This window comes from Hetaerina americana, unplaced genomic scaffold, assembly GCF_022747635.1.
Source record: "Hetaerina americana unplaced genomic scaffold, ioHetAmer1.1.p SCAF_3, whole genome shotgun sequence".
In the NCBI taxonomy this organism is placed as follows: domain Eukaryota; kingdom Metazoa; phylum Arthropoda; class Insecta; order Odonata; family Calopterygidae; genus Hetaerina; species Hetaerina americana.
Window position 1 is genome coordinate 10,493,300 of NW_027286874.1, and position 24,346 is coordinate 10,517,645.

At 40.6% G+C, this 24,346-nt stretch overlaps 1 protein-coding gene across 4 annotated transcripts in view; it reads left to right on the forward strand.

Moving 5' to 3' along the window:
* Nucleotides 1-24,346, forward strand: part of LOC139690897 (3',5'-cyclic-AMP phosphodiesterase-like) — an 843,102-nt gene that overhangs the window by 744,602 nt on the left and 74,154 nt on the right. The gene's annotated exons all lie outside the window — the stretch shown is intronic.

Sequence of the window (24,346 nt, forward strand, 5' to 3'; positions counted from 1 at the left end):
TGGGAAATAAATACGGGGGAGAGGTGTCCGTCGTCGCCTCCGCATTGGGTGAGAACGGGAAGAGCATGAGGGAGAAAGGGAGCGGATGCGTAAAAGCGTAGTTTGAATTACGAGTACCCTTTTCCCTCTTTGCCCGTTCACCCCTCTTCTTTTAACCATCCTCTCACGGCCCTCCCTTCGCGGCCCACCGGCCGCCTTTCTCTCTTTCCTCCGCCGTCGCTCAACTCTCGGGAGCCTCTCCTCGAGCGGGAGCACTACTCAAAATAAAACGTTCGTAATAATTAGCCGGAATCAAAGGAGCGAGCGAATGGAGTGGATGGGGTGCGGACACTGAAATAAAAGCAGGGTCCTGTTCTTTTGAGCCGGGCGTTTCCCCCTTTTTCTCTCTCACCCTCTCCACCGAGAGTTTTTTACCCCGCAATCCGCTTGGCTCTTCCAGAAGCGAGGGCCGAGCAGAGTGGGGAAAGGAGGATGTTCTCGCCGGACAAGAGGCGAGCCGGAGGGGGCGGGGAGGGAGCTCTTGAGGAGACCGTGCAGCCGCCGCAGTTGGAGCTAAATAAAGAGATGGCGCTTTCATTTCGGTGCCAGGGGTGTCCCTCGCTTCTTCTTCATTTTTTTCTCTTCATTCTGAAATTCGCCGCTGGCGGCGCCGTGTCACGTGGTGGTGGGTGAATCACTTCATTTGTGAATAGGTTCAGTTTTTTACGCGATCGTAACGGAATTTTTTTCGTCGTTTCAAGGGCGGTGGAATCAAAGTTAATTTGCGGAATCGCTGAAGAAGGGCACTGCGTATATTTGAGCACTAAATTTATTTCGGTACTGGGGGTTCCGACTCATAGGCGTAGTCATCACGTACTTTATATCCTGAAACCATCATATACAGTATATTTTCTCTATCTGTCATTCAATTAATTTTCTTAATTTAATCACAACTATTTCCACCCATAGGCTACTGAGGAGAATAGGCTAATACGTATGGGTGAAATTCCGAATTTCTCCATTTAATATTGGAGTCTTTCGCATCTCAAAATGCTCAGATGTGGCAAATTAGTGATCGCCATTCCAAAAGCTTTGAAATTATGAGTTCAATGTTCAAAATTCTTGCCTCTCACTTCCACGCGTCTAATTTCCGCCCCGGCTAGTTCTATAGCTCAATTTTCTACACCCTTGTAATTTTATTGAACATATCTTTCTATCCTGATTTTTCTTTAATTCTTAAATGCAAACTTGGATCTCAACTCAGGTTTTCGCCTCTTTCAAAGACAATCTTACATCGACAGTCCTGTAATGTTTTAGGAAGCTTCCTGAAGAGGTATTGTGTCAAAGGTGAAATTTATTATAAGTGCTAAATTTCTGAAAGACTGTAACATAATATGGATACAGATTTTCTTAAGTGGCTCTACTTCTTTACTTCGATTGCGATAGCTTCATCACTTCGCAGTTACTTCAATTGGGAGAAGAGGTTTTTATCTGCGGGCTGAGTTAGTAAACAGCGTCCCGTAACACACGGAGTACTCCGCGATAGGAAGATTTCACATAATTTATTTTAGCACATATCACATAAAAGATTTGTTGCGACAACCTATAGTTGCCTCCGCCCATCCGTATCCAGGCCCATGAATGGCGAGGGCACATTTGGGATCTCGGGTCCGATGCCCGAAGTGAGTGGGATGACTAATAATATACGTGTGCGTTCAAAAATAATTGAATCGGTGATTAATATTCAAGTAAAGTGAGCAAAAGAACATATTAATCAACTACGATGAGAAATTATAATATCACTCTGCTGCATCTCGTAACTCTGTTTAACGTACATGACTTTTGTATTTCTACATAAATCCTGGTAACATGTCTCGTTATGTACATTTCCTAGTTTAGCGTAGGTACCCCATTCCCTGGATTTATATTTTCCTTAATTTCTTTTTATTTCTGTGCTTATCTAGCGGTTTTACCCCCAGACTATTTCAAATGCTTCTGTAATTTCTTTAAGGAAGTGCTCTCAGCAAAAGCAATTTTTTCCTTCTCCTCGTAAGACCTCTTCGTTAGTGATTTTTCATTTAGTTCATTGCCACATTTCTGTTGCACTGCAATTGTATGGTTTTCAACATTTTACTTACCCTTGTGGTCAACTACTGCTATCAAGCCCCAGAAAAAGGTTTGCACAATATTCTTGGTGCCCCACAACAAGATCTAGAGCGTCAGAAGCCGTTAGAATTAAAAGGGGAATTAAAAATACAATATTTATTATATATTCCAGGTGTTTCTTCGTGAAAATTATCTCTTACGTAAATTATAAAGGCATTTTTAAGTCGTTCACGACACGTAATCACACCTAACCAAAAAAGAATATTTTTTACGCGTGGAGGAAATGAAAAAATGTTCTAGATTTTTGACGATTTTTGTAGAAGCTGAGGCAGGTTTTTTAATGCCTGTTATGTACATCGTCTATTGTTACACATTTTCGGTTACCGATATACCGAACAAAATAAACCACATTCAGCTGCCTTCACCTAAATAAAAAACGACCGTAAGAGCAATTTCACAAGCACGCCGTGCACCGGTCCGAGTTTAGAAATTATGATCGCGAGTGTCACGTTCACGCGGCGGTCCTTCGCCCGCCGGGACAGCTCAGCTGTTCGAAAGACAATAAACAGAGGACGAGGCTTATCCTCCGAGTGCGTGCAAATCCCCAGATCTGTCTAGGTTGACCCCGTTCCTTTGTGGCTGTGCCTTATTACCACAGGCCGTCGGGGCAGGAGAGCGGTGCGGGCGCGGGGAAGGGAGGGGGAATATGACGTTTCTCCCCTTCCCGCCGCAGCGTAACTTCCCACCCATCCCCTTCCACGCCGCGACGTAGTCTTTTGAACGCGTGGAAACCTTTAGGATGAATAGCTACATTTTTAAAGGTTTTTTACCATGTACTCGTAAATGAAGCCGCAAAAGCGTCCGTAGCATCGTAGTGCGTGGAAGTTGAAATTAACAGAGCGTTTGTTGACATTCGCTCGATGGAATCTAGTGATTTACCCGCCATGAGCATCTTTTGCCAGGAGGCTCGAATTCCCCACCTTTGAATGACGAATAGTTTTTTATCCTACCGCATTTATGTTAGTGATGAATCTCAAAAGGCCAAAAAAACCTCCACTTAGTAAAATGTGCTTCCGGAGTATTAACCGAACGGAAGAGTCGCGGTGAAATCAAGTTTTTCTCATCTTATTCGTCTCCATAATCCTTCGTCAGTCCTTTTCAGGTAAATTATGAGTATGTGTGGCATCAAATATTTGCTAAGTTGATTTACTCCCTCATTCGTCTTGTGAATTATAATATAGCAAGCATTAAAGCTAACATTGCAGAAATTTGGGCTTTACCTATGCCTTATTGACAGCGGTTCCACTATAACGTTGCAAATCATTAATTTGTGAAAAACTATGGCATGTGAATATGTATGTTTGCATTACGTGTACCTTTATCAGCCCTTCACTGTCATGCATAACCTTCAAATGAGCTATGAGATACCTAATTACAGAATCTTTTTCGCAAAATACATATTTCGCTAAATGTGTATTTTTGAACGTAATTCCCGCATAAATTGGCGGCTTTTACAAAAAGAAGCTTTAATTTTCAACATAAATTAAATTTAGATGTTTCCACATTGATCGAGACGTGTCATCTCCCAGCTTGATTAGTGGTAATGCTAAAAAAATACATACTCGGGAAAAATGTTTTTTTCATCAGGGATAGGTCCGAGATTATTTTGGTAAATACGTGCCGTGAATACCAGTGTAACCAGTATTAGCCTGAGTATACGGAAATTAGGCTGCATTTAAAACATGGGGGATGCATTTCAGTCCCATAGAAGAATAAAGTATTATTAAGCAGATAGATTAAGCTCAAAGCAACGCGTTTAATACCGCTTTCTACAAGAATAATGAATTGCGTTTTCAAAGTGAGGTAATTACAGAATGGAATCCAATCCAGTCGTGAGTTATCATTTCAGACTGTCTTTTGGTACCGGACACAAACAGCTAACTTGTGATACTGAGTGAAGGATTACGATCTGTCATTGTATTGGCTGGTAAGACCATCTAGATGACATACGAAGAATAGACTATCGCACTAATTGATGGAAATAACTGCAATTCCTAGAAAAAATTCGAATTAAAATCCATCCAAAGGAAGATACAAAGTCTCAACCGTTTGATAGTAAGACTTCTTGTCAAATGCTATTCCTTATTTAAAGGCGTCATAATTTCCTAATTTGCATAGTTATAGAGATACATGTGCCTTGGCACACCATTCCGCGTTGACTCACTGGATATGATATGAATGTTGAAATATGGTCGAACGAATGCAACTACCAACAGAACTCTTTTAACTTCAAATTCATATGGAATTTCCATACTCTAAATTCAACACTGATTAGTACGCAGTTGTTCTTTAAACAATTCAAGTTCATTCTTTGAATTCGGTAGTCCCATGTTCCATTCTCATGAGACACGAAATGTTACACACAGGAATGAATGCGACATGTGGTAGAAGATGATCAAAAAGGTTTGAAGGAAGTTCGCGTAAGTCTCGGGAACATTTTGAATGCGTCAGATCATCACCACGAGAATCACATGTGTGTTTGTATACGAATGTGTGGGTGTTGATGCGAGTGAATGCCTTAAATCTTCATCGGGGACTGTTTTCGAAGGAATTTGTGGAAGGAGTGGAGGGTGCAGGGGAATAAAACGTGACATCATAGGCCATCCTTGGGCCCCCTCTGTAATCTCGTCCCGCATGCCGGAGGGAGGACGGGGGCGTAAATATTTGCCTCTGCTCCGACACCGCCATTGCCCTCGCGACCGCGATCACGTGCCCCCCCCCCTCCCCACAGCACTCGATGTGCGTGCCTGTCTGCGTTCGCCGTGAGTGCGTGCCGCACGGCTTTATAAAACTTCACTCAACTCCTCTCCTACCTCCCAACTCCACGTCAAGTGTCCGATCGCCGTGATTTCAATGAAAATAAGATGGTAATTATAGTTACGATCCTCCAACTGCCGTCTTGGTGACCCACCTTTAACCACCCGGCACGATTACCCCTCTCTCCCCACGTCTTTCCCTTTCCGTCGCGCCCCGCCCGAAGTGGAGCCCTAGATACGTATTTACAAAAATCTCGTCCGCCATTCAGGAATTCATTCATTTTTTTCCGCCCCAAGGCTTTTGCCGAAAAATATGGGCGTTGGCGGAGGGATGTTGTGGAAGGGTATTTTTTTCCTCCACCGTCGGTCACAAATGGTATCGTGAGAACACACGTGTGTCCGATTTTCTTGTGTGGATAGAGGGAATCATCGCGAGCGAGGTTCCATAATTCATCTCTCCGCATTACCTTGTTGTACACAAGTCAACCCTTTATTTAATCTATTTCACCAGGAGGAAAGACGAGCTTGTAATTATTTCCGTGTGAAGTTTCAATGGGACGTGATGAGCAGTGTGGGAATACAATTGGAAGAGCGATGAAGTTAAAATTATCTTTTATTTTATCCAGCAATATTTTTTTTCGTAAATGATATGTTGCCTGGCATTGTGTCAAAATAAATTTCAAGATCACAGATTATGATCTCATTTAATCTCTAGTTTTTAGCTCTTAGCTCAATAAATAGAGATCGAGATGAGAAATGAGTAAACAACTGGAGAGGACTTGAACTGTTTTCTCCGTCTTGCTATTTAATTTTACATATCTAGCATGTACGTATACACTACCGACTTTTGAAAATTTGGTCCGCGTTATTTGAAATTTGTCTCCGCGGGTAATAACAGGCTAAATCTCTCTTCAAAAATGAGAAACATTGTCGGGTATCAGGTTTACTATATGTTCACGCACCGAGAAAAAATTCACTCAGAAGCACATTCATCGTCATTGGACGACAAGCATACCCATTATTAATCGCCATTGTAAAATCATAACTTGGTTAAAAAATTTACGAAATTCTCAAATTGTCAATCGCCGTGTTTTTTAGGTGAAAAAATACATTCGTATTTTCGTCATTGTTATTATTTATCCCGGTGCTGCACTAGGGCAAACATGTTCCAGCTTTATTTTTTGTAATCTTTCAGTATGCAGCTTTTGTCTGCTGATCGGGAGGCGTACCTGGGTTCTATTCCCCGCGACACTGAATGCTCCCAGCTCCACCCAACCTCTGTGATATTTTTCGGAAACCATATATCTTTGGGTGACCTCAGGCGGCACGGGGAAAGGATCCGGTCCACCACACCCTGGTGTATGAATTTCACGCGCCTCACAGGGCTTAGTGAGGTTAAGCTCTACCCCCACCTGAAATAAACATTCGGAATATCGATGTGAATTTTCAAAACGATAATGCGCGAGATGGAAATTCGCCCATATTACTGATTTATCATTTTCCTCATTACGGCGGCGGTGTCTTGTTCGGAGACTCAAATTTTCGCGCATGGTAAATTAAGGAATCGATCCGATTTTTTCGGTAGTTGTTTTGGTAACTACCGGTTACGGAGTTACGAAGGGAGTTACGAGAGTCAAAGGAGTTACGAATTGCGTGGTTGTCCGTATCAGCTTTTTCTGTTGTTCAGTGACTCGTATATTATTTCCAAGTCTTTCGAAAGTCGTTTATTTTTCCTTGCATTTGTATTTTCCATTTCACATCACACCTAGTCAACCCTTTCTCTTTTCTTCGCGTGTTTGACCTTCTTCTGTCTTCGTGGGAAGGAAGAGAGCAAGGACGAAGATATTTCTAAAAAGCGCGAGCCGATAACGGGGCTCCAATCGGCCAAAGCGAAGGAAAATGACTCAACCCTTTACGGAAAGGCATGACTGGAAGGCATCAATCTCAGCCCTCACGTAGCCTTCCCCCATCGTTTCCCCTTTGAAGCGTGCCCAGGTCTCCCTTCCTTCCTGCCACCCGCCCCCCGCGCACCCTCCTCTCCATTCCCCACCACCACAAGAAACCCTCCCGACGACGCGTAAAACGTAATAAAAAGTTTTCTCCCGTGACGTACGACAATTGTTCTTGGGATGGGTCTGGGTCGCAACCTTGCCCCAGTTACTGATATCTTCTTTCTCACGCGCGATTTTTTCCCCTTCGAACTTTTCGCCAGCTCCTCCGGACACATCGCTGCGTTTTCGTTCTTCTCGATGTTCATGTAATTCCACCGTGGTTTTCCATACTTTGGAATTAACTTGCATTGATCATCCATGAACAAGATATTGGGAATTGTATTAATGAAACCTCATAAAGTTTTTATGTTAGCATTTTTTTTAAGTTCCAAAAATCATTTTAAAATGTTATTAACTTTAATTACCTAGTAAATAATAAAATAACTGAAGATTATTTAATAGTAGTGGCATTTTGACAAATAAGACATTCCCAGCAAGTTTAGCATTTACTTGTAATAGCCACTAAAGTTTTCAACCCGAAGGTCGGTTTGATAGGCGAGCTCAACTAGTGCTAATCCCGACCGCGAGCGAAATACTTGTGGTTGGGGAACCAGTTCCTTTCCCTGTGCCGCCCGTGGTCTCTCCGGAAAATCTGGTATTCGAAGAATCACACAGCTTGAATGAGGCTGAGGGGGCCCAGAGTGGTGCCCGGGAATCGAACCCGGTCCTTCGTGTCACTTGTCCATTTCACAACTTAAGTAGATACATTATTCCACATATATATATATATATATATATATATATATATATATATATATATATATATTATATATATATATATAATGCTAATATACACACACGCGTGTGTGTACAGGTATATATATATATATATATATATATATATATATATATATATATATATATATATACACACACGTGTGTGTATATCAGCATTACATATATAATTCCGGGTTCGATTCCCGGGCAAGGCACTCTGGGCACCTGCAGCTCCACCCAAGCTTTGTGATTTTTCGGGTACCAGATCTTCCTGGGAAACCATAACCGGCACAGGGAAAGGACCTGGCCCCCCTACCCTGATGTGTGAATTTCACACGTCGTCGGGCTTAATACTGGGTGAACTCTACCATCACCTACCAAAGCGACCTTCGGGTTATATATATATATATATATATATATATATATATATATATATATATATATATATATAATGCTAATATACACGTGTGTGTATATATATACACACACACAAATATTTTATGCGCAAACACTTAAGATGAAAAACAAAAGAATTAAAAACTATTTTTTTGAAATATTGACCTTGGATTGACGCTAGAGTCAGCGACCCCGATCATAATAAAATCTGTCTTTGTAACCTTCTGGATCTTATTAAAATTCTTTTATTGTACACACAATCACTGTCATAAACGGCTAGAAGTTCGAATGTGTTCATAGATAATAGCAGTGTGCTTGTAAAACTGATGACATTCCTCAGTGGAAACACCCCAACAGTATCACATATATTACATGAAGTCGTTGAGTTTGAATGCCCATGTATAGTAAAAGCCGATCTTTTTATTGTTATGAGTATATTTTTCATTCAAATTAATGAAATGGCCTTGAACATTTTCTTTCGTAGAAATTGTCCATGTCTTGGTAATGGCCCATTAATCGCTAGTGAAATATTAACTTGCTGCTTTTGTCCCCTTCGGCCTCACTAATTAAATAGCAGTATCCTTGCTCAAGAATTTCTCCCTAAATATAAATAATTTATTCACAACTCTTATTCTAATTTATGATTTTTTGGTAGACTCATTATGTCCACCTATTCTAAAAGTGTTTTTATATCGGCTTTTGTGGTAGCTTGTCGACAAGATTTTTATCCCGCTGCCTAAAATGTCTTCTTGTGAAAACAAAAATATACTCGTCGATAGAATAATGATTAGCTTTTGAAATGCATGCACCCGCTTTGTGGGAAAATTCTTATATAATTCAATGCCTATTTTATCCTTGCAGTTTGTATCCCTGTATATATGGATGTGTGGCGGAATCATGCTCAACAAAAGGCCTAAATGTAATTACATTCGTTTGTACATGACCTCTTTTATGATTAATCAAATGCACTCATTTCACAAAAATGTTGCTCTCCCGTATTTTGCTGAAAATATTCCAGCCGAATCGGTAATGACTAACGCTAAATTTTGGCTGTGCAAAGCACTCAAGAGAAATCAATTTTCTTTTCATCTTAAGTAAGTTCCTCTTGGACGGCCTGGCTTGTGACTAGCAGTTTTTCTGCAAGTGGCCCGGTTAATTAATTAAATATTAGCCTCCATCATTTTAAGAACTAGCAGTGAACTTTCAATGTTATATACTCGTAAATTAACGTCACCAAAAATTGTTAACAGCCCAAAGGTGGGTTGCATATACAAGGTCTGATTAAAAAAAGGCAAGACTGATTTTATAACTTGTTTATTTCGACGGATACAGCTGAATCGAACTTGACGCCCTCAATATACATGCCTTGGCTGACGAAAAACCTTTGCCAACGTTTCTTCCAGCTCTCGAACCCTGCCTGGTAAGCCGCCTTAGGTATCCCCTTCAGGTACGCTGTACAGTTAGTTTTAATATCCGCAATAGAGTTCAATCGGCGCCCTTTCAAGGTTAATTTTAACTTTGGAAACAAAAAAGTCTGATTGAGCCACGTCTGGAGAGTAGGATGGCTGTGGAATCACGAAAATTCCGGTTCTAGCGAAATACTCCGCACCCGCGGGACGAATTTTGATGCGACGCGAGTCATGCCTAAAATTGTTTGACAGGATCCAAAACTAATGTTCACTTCCTCGGCTATCTCCCTAACAGTTTAGCGGCTATTTGCCCGCACCAAATCGTTCACTAAATTGACATAGTTTGGGTCTGTCGAAGTGGAAGGCCGGGTTCGCAAATCTTCATCTGTCGAGGTTCTGCCCGATTTAAAACGACTGTGCCCCTCAAAACACAGGCTCGACTCATAGCTTCATAATCAAAGGCTTGCTGAATAATTTCAAATGTCTCCGTAGCACTTTTGCCAAGTTTGAAACAACGTTTCACGCACACACGCTGTTCCTCTAGCTCCTTCATTACTGCCGATGCACGCGGCGACGAACAGGTTAAGACATGTACCGCTGCTGTTGCGTAACGACTCGACGTGAACAGACGCAGTGTGTTTCGTTTCGATCCGTTGAACGGTTTGCGCAGAATAAAATCAGTCTGGTCTTTTTTGATCATATCTTGTATTTGAGAAGGTTATCTTCCCCTAAAACCTATTGGAAGCGCTTACAATGATTATCACACACATGTAGTGTGCATCAACTCCTACCCCCTTCCTTCTGATATTTCTTATAATGATCATTTATTCAGCAGATAACTGAAGTTACCCTGAGTTTATTCACATCATACGAGGCAACATCCGGGTTATAGCTGGGGATAATGATGTCAGTCACTGAACATCCTACCAACATTATTATCATGCCACCGAGCCAACGGCGTATGTGCACACGTATGCAAACATTTATTTCATGCAAAACTTGAGAAGTCCAAGAGTATTTTAATCAATTGATTCAGTGTCATGGATTGGATATTAAATCCTTTCATTAAGTTTCTGATCAAGTGATTGGCGAAATCGGGCCGTCACGGGGTGGAGAATGCCGAAATTTTGGAAAGGTGACGCACTTGTAGATATTTTATAAATCTGGATTTGAAAAAATTAAAAATTGATTTAATTAAAAATCGAAAATTAATCCTCGGTTCACATATTGCAGCAGGAACGTCGAATGAATCTCTTTTTCGTCACTATACCCAGCATCGTGTTGCGTCCCTACTATCCCTTCTTTATGCCCAATACCTAAGTTTAAAATAACTGACGTGGTCAATCCTGAAAATTGCGTTTTAAAATGGATTGAAAAAGTGGCATTCAATATAATATCCTCCAGCTGATCATCAAAACGTAAACCAAAAACAGGGTAATCTCGATTTCAATGTAGGTACGGGCAAAATTTCTCAACCAAAAGTTTTATCTGTGATTGAAAGTATATTCCCGATAACTATTCTGCTTAAAATCTTTTTCTTGATGTAAACATTTATTGCTGGATAAAAATAATTGGTTTTTGAAATACATTGCAAACCTTACGTTATCTAAATAAATGACATCCTTTACAGATAAGAACAAAGATTAAAATCTTACATAATGCGTTCCAGTCACAGGAACGACATGCGATAATTTTAGGTTCAAATACGGTCAGATCAAATGATATTTTTGCGGGGAATCCACTCACCCGCATTCAGTACAGTCCTCATGCATACGACATTTCATGCGTCTGAAATCACCTTGGAAAGCTAATCGGTGGAAACACACAGTTGAAATAGAAATGATGCGGGTAATAACTTTACTCGGGGCTATTCCTAGATGTTTTTCCGTTCAAAAATATAACTTTACACTTTAATTATATACGTTAATTCCACTGTATCTTAATAAAACAATTTTTTCAGCAATCCATGCCGGAAAATTTGAAAAGATAAATTTGTGTATCGCCAAGAAAATGAATCGAGATTAGTTGGAGAATGATTCTGATGCGGTGTAGCCATTTATAGTTAATGGCGGATGAGAGTGGTGACAAAATTCGTGTTGGCGCAACGCGAGGTCTACGGGGTGTATTGAGTTGCACCCGTTCACCCGATTTGCGTAATGTGTATCGTGGCGGAAATTCCTCCACGACTTCTGTTCCGCGGCTCCATTCCCTAATTGTATCAATGACTAAAATGGCCAATGGTTCGCGAAAGTAATGGATCCCCTGCATTTCTCGAAAGCCATTCCCAATTCCTCGCACCTAGCCCCCCGTGGCCCCCCTTCGTCCCCGGTCTCCAGTCGGCATCCGTTGTTATCCCCAGACGTTTTAATTTCGTCCAGTCCTATCTTTTCTCCGCCCCATCTCTCTACCCAAACCCTTATCCGTCTCGTAAACACGGCGAATCCCACTGCCCTCCCTCGTTCCATCCCGCCCTTCTCTCACTCAACCTGTAAATGCCGCAAGCAAAGGTCGTAAAGCGGCAACTAGGTCGCACCCTTCTTAACGGCCCTGCCTACATCTGTCCCGCTCGCATCCCCCGCCCCCATCCCAATTGAGCATCTCTTCGTGGAATCTTCCCTCCCTATCGGACGGACTCCCCGCGGGGTCGGCGTCGCTCGCTTGCACACACTCTGCGCTCGCCCTCCTTCACGCGTCCTCCCCGAAGGAAAATGCTTCGTCGGAAAAAAATCTGCCCCCGAGGCTAATGTTAATTGGGGATGTTGTGTTGCAGTTGCAAAGGTTCCCGAAGTTGCCCATTTCCCGATCCGACGGGGAAAAAAAATGCCGCGGTTGAAGTCCCGAACGCGGAGAGAGGGCTGTTGAAAGCATCTGGATGACACCGAAAATTGTGACCGTAGCACACATTTGCGACCGTATTTTTAGTATGCCGTGGAATAACCTTGGGAGACGGTGAGATGACGCCGGATTATCTTCGCTCCGGAAATTAGTGTTTTCCGTTAAGGTTGACTTAAAAAAAAAGAAACAAGGCGTCATGTTTTTATTCCTGGTCTCAATAGTATTAATTAGAGCCGGAATAATGATACGTGTATTTGATTGTAGTAATCGCATCAAAGTGGGCATCCATTTGGTCCCATACAGCCAATCTGCCTGGATCGAAGATCTTTTTGAGGCGCTGTAAGGGCGTGTAATAGGCAGAGAGTTTCTTCTAGCAAGTTAATAATATTCAGTAAATATATCTAGTAATTATTTTTTTCGGCTATTATTTTTTTGATCATAGATTATTCCAGGATGAGACGAATAACCGAATCGGTGTATGTCTGCATTAATAAATTTCCCAGGTGTTGATATTACTGTTACACTCGTCGGGTTTGTGTGAGACGTGGATCATTTTAAGCTTGTACGATATACATCTAGTGAATTAGTGCAATCAATACCTTGCTAAATTAGTTTGGTGTTAAGCTTTCCAGCCTTCAAGGACTGCCCTGAATTGCTGCTATTACTTTTCCATTGTGAACAACTTTTCGCGTCACCGTGCAGCTTTATTTTTATGTCACTCAGTCCAGAATTCATAGGTTTCTAGGGCCTTAAATGCTCGCATAATTTTATCTATGGGTTTAAAATGAACATAAATAGCATTCTTTCTCAACTTTTCCATCTACGAGAAAATATTTTGAAACCTTCGGTTTAATGAATGAATGAATGCTAGTTCCGACAAGGTGGCACCGCATATACTATGTTTGTTTTCCACAGGTTATATTTAGTGTGATCGTAACACCCAAATAGTTTCCTTTGTCACCTAAGTTAGTTTTAATGCCTTAATAGTATGTTAGTAAGTTTTGTCGGTTAGTATGCAGGGCTAAAGAATGAGTTATTGCAATATGTAATGTGAGGCTTTCTTGTGTAGCGTTAGGGTATTCGATGACAGTAGTGGTCGGTAGTGTACATAGTAAAGCGCCAAAGTCCGTTGAAAACCTACGCTTTGGTTACTTAAATGTAGTATGCAGTCTGTTTTACCTCGTTCAATCTTCATAGTTCATCTACATCTACACGGTACCGTGCAATGTTAGGTTATGTGGCTGGGGGTGATTACACACCAGGCATACAATATCAAAAACTAAATATATATATATATATATATATATATATATATATATATATATATATATATATTCGAAATAGAACGCTCTTCGACGACGCATAAAAATATAAAAACACTGATATAAGATTTAAAAACTAAGAAACACAAAGAAAGGACACTCACATATGTAATTTTGACATTTCGACGGCACGGCGGTCATCATCTGAATGTTTATATTAAATAAATATTTATATACATAAAATACATATATATATACATTTTATTTATTTATATAATGTATATAAAACACTTGGACCGTACAATAGAACACAAAAATTTTAATTGAAAACACGTAAAAGGAACACATTTTTATCAAAGTTAAAGCTTTCTGCCTTCTTAAGGTAAGATTGAAAGGTTTCGGGCGGTTAATTGTTACTTTGTAATCATGGAATCCATTCAGTAATTATAGACATAATGCGTGAAAGCTGTATAAATCGATTCAAAGTATTTTGCGGTTTCTATGAATTCTTATTTTTCTATATTTTTCATGTAGCATATTCGGAGAAAATTATCAATTATGCTCCTTGCTTTGTATTAATATTTTATTCATATAAGGAATCATAAGCTCTCAGCCTCCCTTCCCCGGTATACGGCATAAATTACAAGAACGTAGCGTGAAAGCGTCTACTGTCCTTTGCTTGTGCCCCTGTATGCCTACATACGCGCGTGTAATGAGCTTGGTAACTCAACAGCCTCAAGGTTGCAGGTTTGGATACCTCCTTGGGCATGGATGTCGTGTTCATCCTAAGAATGTTTACTTAAGTTTAGAAGCAGAGTTATAACCTTCGCCGTTTAAGTACCCACTACCAACGTCCACCATAAAAATATTCACGCAAAAAAATATTCTAATTTTAGGTGAGAATAAGTCGGTAACGAGGAAAAAAAGGAAATACTTTCCAACTCTTTCCTTTATCCAAAAGTCGAGTCATTATTTTTACCGTAATTCAGACTTTTGAAAGACATCTCTGGAAGCAGATGTCTCGGCATGTAAAAGTACAGATGTATTTGTAATTTTAAAATAAAAAAACAATGCTTAAAAAATAGCTATGTTTATCAAAAGACGATTTAGCTTAGGCATAGGTGAATTGACAGTATTTATTAAAATATCTCATTCAATGGCATAAATGGTGGGACAAGAGTTTAAAATGATTTGGTGAATTTTGAACTCCAATTGGCCGTTAATACGAAGTTTTGGCAGCGAGTGCTTTCTGCACTTCGATTGGTATACATCAAAGCGTAATGTCAAAGCCGGAAATACCACTTTGGGTATAAGTAAAAAGCTAATTTGACGCAAATCTCCTTAACCATGAGGACATTTGCGCTCCTTAAATACGCACGGAATTCAGTCCCTTAAATCACCTTTAGGAAATACTCATATTTCTTAAAAAATTTAATTAATTGACTTGTCTGAAAGGAATGGGCGCGCTTTTCCTCGTTCCGTTTTTCATGCAAGGCCAAGATCATTTAGGATTCAATTTGTCACGAGTTTCCGTGTAAAAAAACCGCCAGGATTGATTGCAATATGAATTCGTGGAAAGTAATGGCCTAAGGATCAGTTTCTTGGTGGACATAAATTTCGATTATGCATTGCTCTCATTATTTACACGTCCTCTTTCTTTTCCAGTAATCTTTATCTGTTTGAATAATTATTCATATGCCAGGCTTAAGCTATCGCCAGCCTGACCTCCCGGGGAAAGACCAAAGAGAAATCTGTCCATCGGTCATACTTCAAAGATTTTTTTCTTCGTTAAATCCCTCTTGCTGATATATGGGAAACGCCAATGCTGCGGCGGAAGATAAGTGCTCCGGTGCCCCTCAGATTAGTTCACAAAGTTTTGTGGGCACACTAGTGATCACCCACATAATAAATTTAGCCACGAAGGTTAAGGTATATGCGATTTTTTTCAATATCAATGGCTCTATAAAACATGAAACACCCATTCAAACGTGCGGTGCAAAATTTTGTCTGCTGTAAAATGCTGAATGACTATTTCACGTTCTCCCTTTCAAGGCGCCGTTTTCCTCCGTTCCATCCCGTCCGGAACGATGGTCTCTTTTTAATAGTCTTGACCATCTTTGGTTTAAAAAGACTTATTGGAAGATTACAAATTAAGCTAATTCTGTTTGAATGGGTTTTAATTAATACTTTTAAACCTACTTCCAACACGGGCTTGCAAAGTACATTTGTCTCTGATTTCCACATTTTTCGGGCTGCGTCCGCGTATGTCGTTTAAAAGTACAACAGTTTCGCCAGCTATCCTGCTGGCGTCCTCAGGTCAAGGATGAAAAGAAGCTTGTTGTCCCGTCTTATATAGGAAAAATCCGGCGCCAATACCGGGAAATTTCTTGGCCAATCAGGGAACGTCCTCATATTTGCGCGGGATTATTCGTTTCCACGCACTGTGGAGTGGATATCCATCCTCTCTGTTAAAATTTTTTGGCCTTTTAACGATTTCAATGGCCTCTCTGATTATTCTCTGGAAGTATTAAAGTTTAAACGACATACGCGGACGCAGCCCGAAAAATGTGGAAATCACCTACTCATCGCCGCGGAAACCTTCGAACGTACATTTGTCTCTGTTTACGATTCATAATTCCGCCTGTACAAAGCGTGAGAGACGCTTTTTTCCTTGAAAAATGCGTTTATTTGACCTTTACCGGTTAAGATGCAAACATTACATCGTGCCCCGTCATCAAGTAACACGGGAAGCACATTCGCACGCGATGTCGCTTTAGTCTTTGAAAGACCTATTCACTTCCTGGGTGTGTGTGATAGCTCAATGTCAGACTTATTAAGGAATATATTAGGCATAAAAATATTTAAAAATAATAGGAAATATTACTTGAAAGTGGTTTTCCTTTTGTTTCGACGAATTTTGCTCACCCGTCAAATCCGCTATTAATCCATTTATAACGGCGATGGTAATTAACTCTTTGCACCTCAGTCAATCTCAGGTCGTTGCCGAAGTAGGTAGAGAAGTATAACTGCCCGCAAAAGGAGATTACGATACAGACTAAATGATTAACATATCCTGCGAGTTTTTTTTAAACTGTAATCGATCAATGGCAGGCGTCACGTTATTCACCTTCAATTTCATAACTCTGTTATTCCAGGTTCGGTTTTATGTATTAATTTTCGTATCCAGTGTGGGCGTAGGCATTTACGTTTGTAGCTTTGTTTTTACAAGACCATCCTTCTAGTTTTTAACTTCGGAAGAGACGTACCTTGTTTTGTACATCAATATAAATTCAATTGGTGCGCTCAATTCCCTGTCCTTTCCGCACGAAAAGGGACTTGACAATTCTTAAAGCCATTACCTTTGAATTAGGATATTAAATTGTGGAAGTGTATTTTGATGAATTATAATAAATGAAAATTACGTCTTGTGTTATTTTTCATGACGTTGGAAACCATTTTTGCCTTTGACTAATTGCATTTTATATTCATTATTCTAAATGTACGCGAATCTGAATCATTATCTTTACTTCATAATTATAAAAAATGTAGTCTTTACTTCTTTTATGTCTGTTTTAGTTACAGTAGATTTCTGACTCCATTAGAGTACGTACACGTACTAATTTGGAGAACTAATTATCCAATTACCGTACCAAAGCCCACAATTATTACGCATACAATTTTTCGTAACATCAAAAGTGTAATGTAATATAGTAAAAATAAAGTATTAGTCAGTGAATGACGCGGTCGGTTGCAGATTATCACCTGTTTAATTGCATGATAACAAAGCATGTGAATTTTAATCACTTTTGGACGAAGGACTCGGATGATGTAGTGCAAGCCATATTAATGGGTTGACAATTAAAAGTTGCCTTAATTAAAGTTAAAACATTTTTTTGCTTTCTCACGCACGAACTACCTTAATCCCAAAATTATTTGCTCTTGGTTAAACATAATACTTGTAAACTATCATTTATTTATACCGACTGATATTTGAATTATAACACTATCTTTAAATTGAGATAAAACAGAAATATAGTATATGACTGCGACGCACCCTGTGGCCTAAAAATATTTTCTGCAATAATGCTATTGTCTTAAATCGCTTGACTCAATCTTTTATGGACTGAAATTTAAACTAAATATCTCTATATAAGTATGAACAAGTGATCAATTTGCATTCATCAGGAGGCAAAACTAGACTACCTACAGTTGAATAGTTTTTGTGCCGAAATACAGTAAAATTTAACGGTAAGCAAAGCTGTTATGAGAATCATTAAGCGGTGAGAGGAAAAACGTCACCGACGTCATCGCAAATCCGCCTGCAGCAAGAAGTGTTTCAAAAACGTGCGAGTCAAAAATTGGCCTGGCATGAGATTTAAAGGTCGCATCGTCGGAGGGGAGCATTTTTGACGTTAAATACATGACAGTGTTAGCCGTAACGAGGCTTTAGTGCTCGTTTCGCGAAAACCTGGAAGAACCTTTTTGAACGCATTACTAAAACCATTTGTGGTTATCATCATCCGTGAGTGGCATTTCTCTTTCATTTTCTTCCGCTAACCTTTTCCCCGTCTAATGCGTCACGGAATCCACGTAATGAAGGAACTTCAATGCAATCCCGCAAAATGAACGTTGTCTGTGACTCAACGCGTGAATAAATTTGCCTTTAGCCTTCCTTTCACCCTTTCAAGACCCTCCCACCGCTTGCCCTAAACCATATTCCCCCATTGCATCTAGATTTCCTCTTCCCGCCACGGCGATACACTCGAGGACACATTCCTCACCATTGCATAGATCCATTCACAGCACCGCGCAGTATTTCCCTGAGATTCCACTTTGAGTTTCATCAATGAACTACTCACTGCTGCCTAACGGAAAATATTTCTTCGTGAATATTTTTTTCCATGGCGTGCATGTGTTTATTAATCAGGCACTCTCCGGTAGTGAAGTTTATGTATATTCAATTATAAATCTTCATTACCCGTGTCAACAGCTTTATTAAGCCGTAAAAATTCAATCATATTTAATTAAACTATCATTTTTCCATTTCGTGGTGTGAACTTTTTCTTCTAATGAAATTCTTGGACCGGACATGCTGCTGGACCAAAAAGAAGAGAGGTCTAAAAAGAAATATTTAAAGGACATAATGGTTTGAAACCATAGAAAACAAAGTAATACCCAAATAAAATTAGGCCAGTGGGGAAGATTTTGCTATTCAAGCTGGGAGATTACGCACAAGGTAGAGATAAGTATTCTGACAATTACATCAAATATAACCAGGTAATAATGCTTTCTAAGCGAAAAAACTGCCTTTTTTACTATTCTAGACATGCGTAGAGAAACAAACATTTGGAGTTTGCTCTCCTTAGGCTCTGAGACTTGAGGCTATAGAAGTAGCAGGGAGAAAGCTAGAGGTGATAATATTGGCAGTTGAGATGTAGGTACAATGCGTAGTTAGATCGATTGAGAGATATCTCTCTGAGATGATGGGTGAATAGAAAAGTTGGTGGTAAAGACAATGAAAAGAAGAAGGAAAGCCGATGTATCATGAGATATGAAAATCTAGTGAAGACCGCATTAGAAGATACCATTACAGATTAAACTTATATCTGAATGTTGATAATTAATTAGATAAAGGAAGTGAATGACGACATTTTAACGTTACAATAACAATAATGGCGATAATATTAGTTATAGCAAAAATACCTGTAATAAGCGTAGGAGCCCTGAAGGAATGGAGAGATCGGAAGGCGACGGGACGGCTACTGAAAATGTTGGTTTGCGAAGATCAAACGCCCTGTGTGTCACTTAGTCATTTTTTGGAGAAGCATTCCTCTGCCCCGGAAGTAATAATGTATTTCCAATTGATTGATTCATTTATCCGCCTCCCACGCCGAAGCGTTTCGCTAAACTTTTCGAGATTTTATAAAAATCCACGACTTCTTGGCGTTCCCTCTCTGCCCTCGCCTTCCCGTCCTTTCGCAGACTTTCCCTCTTGACATTGCCATTGATCCACCGGGCGTCCGTTCGGGGCGCGCGCCCCATCCCCCGAGCCGCCGCGAGCACTCTCCCGGCCCCACTCCTCTCCCGGTCGGGCCGAAGCTCGGCGCGGCGCGGTAGTTCGCGGGACCGAGCGTGCACGAAGCGGTCGCCCAAGGACGAGGCGGCACCAGGTCCCAAGGACGCGTGGGGCGGTGGGGATTCGGGCGTGTTTTCGGAGGATTCCGGGTCGAGCGAAAAATCTCCGGAGAACAAGAAATGAGGCAGAAAAGGAGGAAATGTCAAATATTTCCATCGCATTGGCGTTGTTTTGTCCCCCTCTCTCTCCAATCGTCCCAGCCCGTGGAAGGGGAACAAATGAGGGTTGGCCCCGAAAAAATCCGCGATCGCGAGTCTCGGGGTCACCGCGAGAAGTCCTTCCGGAGAAAACTTAGTGCTATCAAAAACACACATAATGACGACGGCGCGAGATGATTCCTCTCCTGATGAGGTCCAATTTAACGTCTCAGCCTTCGCTACAATAATAAGCGAGACGTTTCGGACAGTGGATATGTGCGTCATTCTGAGCATTTTCAAATTCTCCGTTCCCCACCGATACTCTTTGTGGGACGTATATTTTTATTCCTCCCTCACCCCCTCCGTACTTATCAACTACAACCATCACTTGCCTTTTGACTCGCGCACGAAAGGAGAAAAGAGTGGGCCAAGGTTATGAAGGCTGAAGGTATATATACATATATTCGGCCGTATTATATTTTTTTCGGAAAATCATAAACAAGTGTTCGCTCCAGAGGGAAGCCCCCTTTGAGGGAGGTCGAGACGATTGGTGGGAGGCGGGGAGGCTTTCGCCGCGGCCGCCACTCCGTCCGGTCATTAAAATAAGATGCGAGTGTTGAGGGACGTCGCTTACATCTTTCGAGCTCGCTTGTCAGCATCCCACGCCCGAGAGAGATGGATGGATGCTTTTGGTGAAAGACGGAGCGGAAGAAAAAAAACAGGAATGTGGATCAAAAAAGTTGGTGTGGTGACGGGGCCCGGCACGCCTGTGAGTGCGCTGGCCCATGTACCAACTTCTTAACTTCCCGCCCTCCCTTGGAACACCCTCCTCTCCGCGTTCTCCTCGTCCCCCTGCCTTTGTGCCTGCCAGGGGGGGGGGGGGGTAGGGAGGCCTGATGTGCCATCCGCCCGCATGACGGATGCATTCGCAAGGAGATGAGGCCCAGGTGCTCGCACCCCATTCGCGAACTTCGCCTGCTTGTGTTTCTTTTTTTCTTCCTGGGGCATCTCGTAAATGATACTCCCCGCCGACTGACTTATAACCTCGTAATTCATAAGAGCGGCGAGGTGAAAAGGGGTTATGGTATTCCTTATTATTTTTCCCTTTGGTGCTCTCTTGCGACAGCGGGCGTCGGGCGATGATGACGAGGGACACGGGACGGATGCGGGGAGGACGTCAGGTGGCGTCTCAAACAGGTTAGGCCGCTTCTTGGGAAATTAATGAAGTATGACTCTGCTCTCCTCCCCGCGATTCAGGTGCTGTATTTGTTTCCAAAGTCCGAAGTGCAATTGGTGTTTATCGCCGAGAGGTCTCCTCGTTCATTTCCTCATGCGTACTTGGTGCCTTTTTCATCGCCACGAAAGCGTCAGTTTCACCTGTGTCTTCGTCTATCGATTTCGAGCAGCGTAAATGAAAATGCATATACTAGGGACTTTCATTAATTGTCGAGAATAGGCAACATTTTGTGTTTTCTGTTCTGAGTGAGTAAATAATTATTTATTTAATCGCCTTTTTTATTAAATAGTATTAAAATCTATGGAAGAGTACATTGTTTTAGCATTTACATTGCTAGTAAGTCTTATATTTCATCGTTATGTATTATTTATTCGGTATATGGAAATTAAATTGAGGATCACAATGCGGTACAAGGAATATTTTGCTCTGTACAGGCTTTGGTCTATCTTATATGTATTAAAAGTCCGCATGGTACCCTGAAAAAGACGGCTAGGGTGTGTGTTAAGTGGTGATTCAACACCTGGGAAGGAGCATAAAACGTTAAGTTTTGCTTAATTTTTTGTCGCCGATTGATATGTATAATATTTCAAAAAATGAAGTTTGTTTTAAATAAAAATAAGCACTCTCCAATATGTAACTGATAAATAATACCGTGAACATGCAAGACGAACTTCTAGGTATTTGTTTTCCTTTAAGACACTATCCATTAGATTTAACTGTTTCGAAGCAACTTTAAAGTTTTATGTAATATAAACTATTTAGAAGACCCTTTTTGGAGAATTATTCTAGCGTGTTCACGTTTTTGGATACGAGGAGTGGATTCACTTTTCATATCAAGAAAGTAACAGTCTTGAACAGTAGTTATGGTTTCTCTTTCATTTCATAAGGGAACATCTAAGAAAGAATGCTGATCTCAAAATCAATTGTTATTTTTCCATTATAATTAATTTAATACACCCAGATTTTGATATCTCATATCCGACACAGAAGTCAAATTGTCGCCTCGTGTAATTCGCAAAAATGGTCGCAGGAAATATTTATGCTTCCTAAAATTATAATATCAAAGGGAATAGTAAGTTTCGTTTCGAAGAAATAACATACCATGTCCTTTCTTTGAGTGACAAAGAAAGCCACGCTATCAATTCACGACTGTATCGTTATATAGGTATTAAATCATTTCCCAGGACTGATCCCCATACTGGTTTAATATTTTATAATGATATAAAATATGGAAGATGAGGTATGTGTTCGTCGACTTGATGTGCATATTTTCCTGATGGAGTTCGCTTGTGAAATGAAGCAACAAGCTTGCTGTTGGCTCGTATTATTTTTAAGTATGTCGCAGTTGCACAGATATTGCAATCAATGGTGAGTAGTGAAGCCGCCCTTTATCACGGTACTTTGTCATCAGGGGAAACTGCGGAAGGACCGGAATGGTATAATATCACATTACATAAGACCTCTTTATGTCTTGCTCAAGTTGGTGCACGGAATGATAGAATTCGAAGCGAGTTATCCAGCAGTACACACGTCTTCTCCGGCTCATCCCCCTTTCACCGTTTCCTTAGACGTGAAGCGCTTCACGGCAAACAACAATCCCTAGACTACGCGGAATAGATTAAGAAATATATGTGGAAAAGAAACTGCACCTGTCATTCTAAATCAGGAACATGAGGAGATAACGGCTGATCTGAAGAGGTACACTAATGAGCTCGTGAATGCGAGGTCACCTCTGCGGACGGGCAGCCTCCGCATTTCACAGACCCTCATGCGACCGCTGCCGATGGCGAGAGAGCGCCCTCATCCGGAGTTCATCGCTAACTAGGCCATCGGATCCCTTGACCATTTATTGTTTCCCTGCGATGCAATCCTTCTAGTGAAGTAGTCGAGGGTATGATTGAAACGCCGCCGCAGAAAGAGGCTGAACAACTTCGTGCTGACCCTTCCCACGCATGCGAATCCTTTCTAAGTATTTCCATTTACTTCGAAAAAAACAAGCAGCGTACCTTGGCAGGGTGGGCGTGATGAATTATAAACGCTACAACAGGTGTATAGGTGGATGCGCATTGGGTTTAATTTTTTCCTTCGTCATATATATTGCAAATGTGCTCTTGTTTGTTTCCCACAGCTCTGACCAAATTTGGCGAAAAGCATGGAGGACAACTCACCATTATTTCCTTCATAGAGTAGATCCTGTGCGTACCGAGTATGCGTCTTTGGTTGATATACAAAAATTCTTGATTATCAATACGTACGGCTTAATCTTCCCTACAGCATTAATTATAATACTGTCAAATAAGCATTTTTTACCAACTCGCCTAAGGAGAGTTGGGTTTTATAATGCAGACTCATTGACAGCCGACCTATTAGCTCGTCGGGATTGAGTGCTTGTAGTTAACACGAAGGTTGTGGGTTTGAATCCCGCTTCGGGTACGGAATGAGTTATAGCACAGCGTGTTTATAGTTACGCTTACGGTGAGAATTGGCACTTTCGTGGGAGTAGGTCCAGTACTTTGTTACTTTAATTAACTAGCATGCCATGGAAAATAAAACAATACAATTCAAAACTAAATAATATCAATTTATTATATCTAACTAAATATATATACATATATATATAACTATGTATATAACTAAATCATATCAATGAAGAATATTTACGACGTAGCCTGATCATCTTTTTCCAATCAGAATATATGTATTGAAATTTAAAATACTTTTAAGTGATTTTTTTCCCTGTGGATAATTTTGAATTTCTGCCGTGGACTCAACTCTTACAGTATTTAATTCTTAGGATGGCTGGTATTTTAAGACCTTACCTGTTGATATGACACAATTTCATTGGTGTCTGCAACTAATTCTGACGTCAATTGTGAACTACGGAGATTAAATAACGAAATTCGTGATAAATGCCGTGGTGCTTATCCGTAATTAATTTTTATCGACAATTGAAACAAAAAATGGTCAGTCACGTAGTCATTCGTGAGGAGGATTTCCTTTGATCGTGCCAAAACTTCCTGGAACGCGTTTATCCTTGCTGAGCAAAACGTGTTTTGCGATTCACATGGTTACTGATAAAATGTGCGTTGCATTATTAAAATATGCATGTAGGATAAAATCTCAACTCAAGTCTTCGAATTGAAAAAGATTTTTTTGTTCAGGATGTAAATGTTTATTCGAGAAATCAATCACGGTTATATCATTTCGATGAAATGGATCGAATGTACGAAGATCTTTTTAGTGAAATAAAACTTAAAAATCAGTT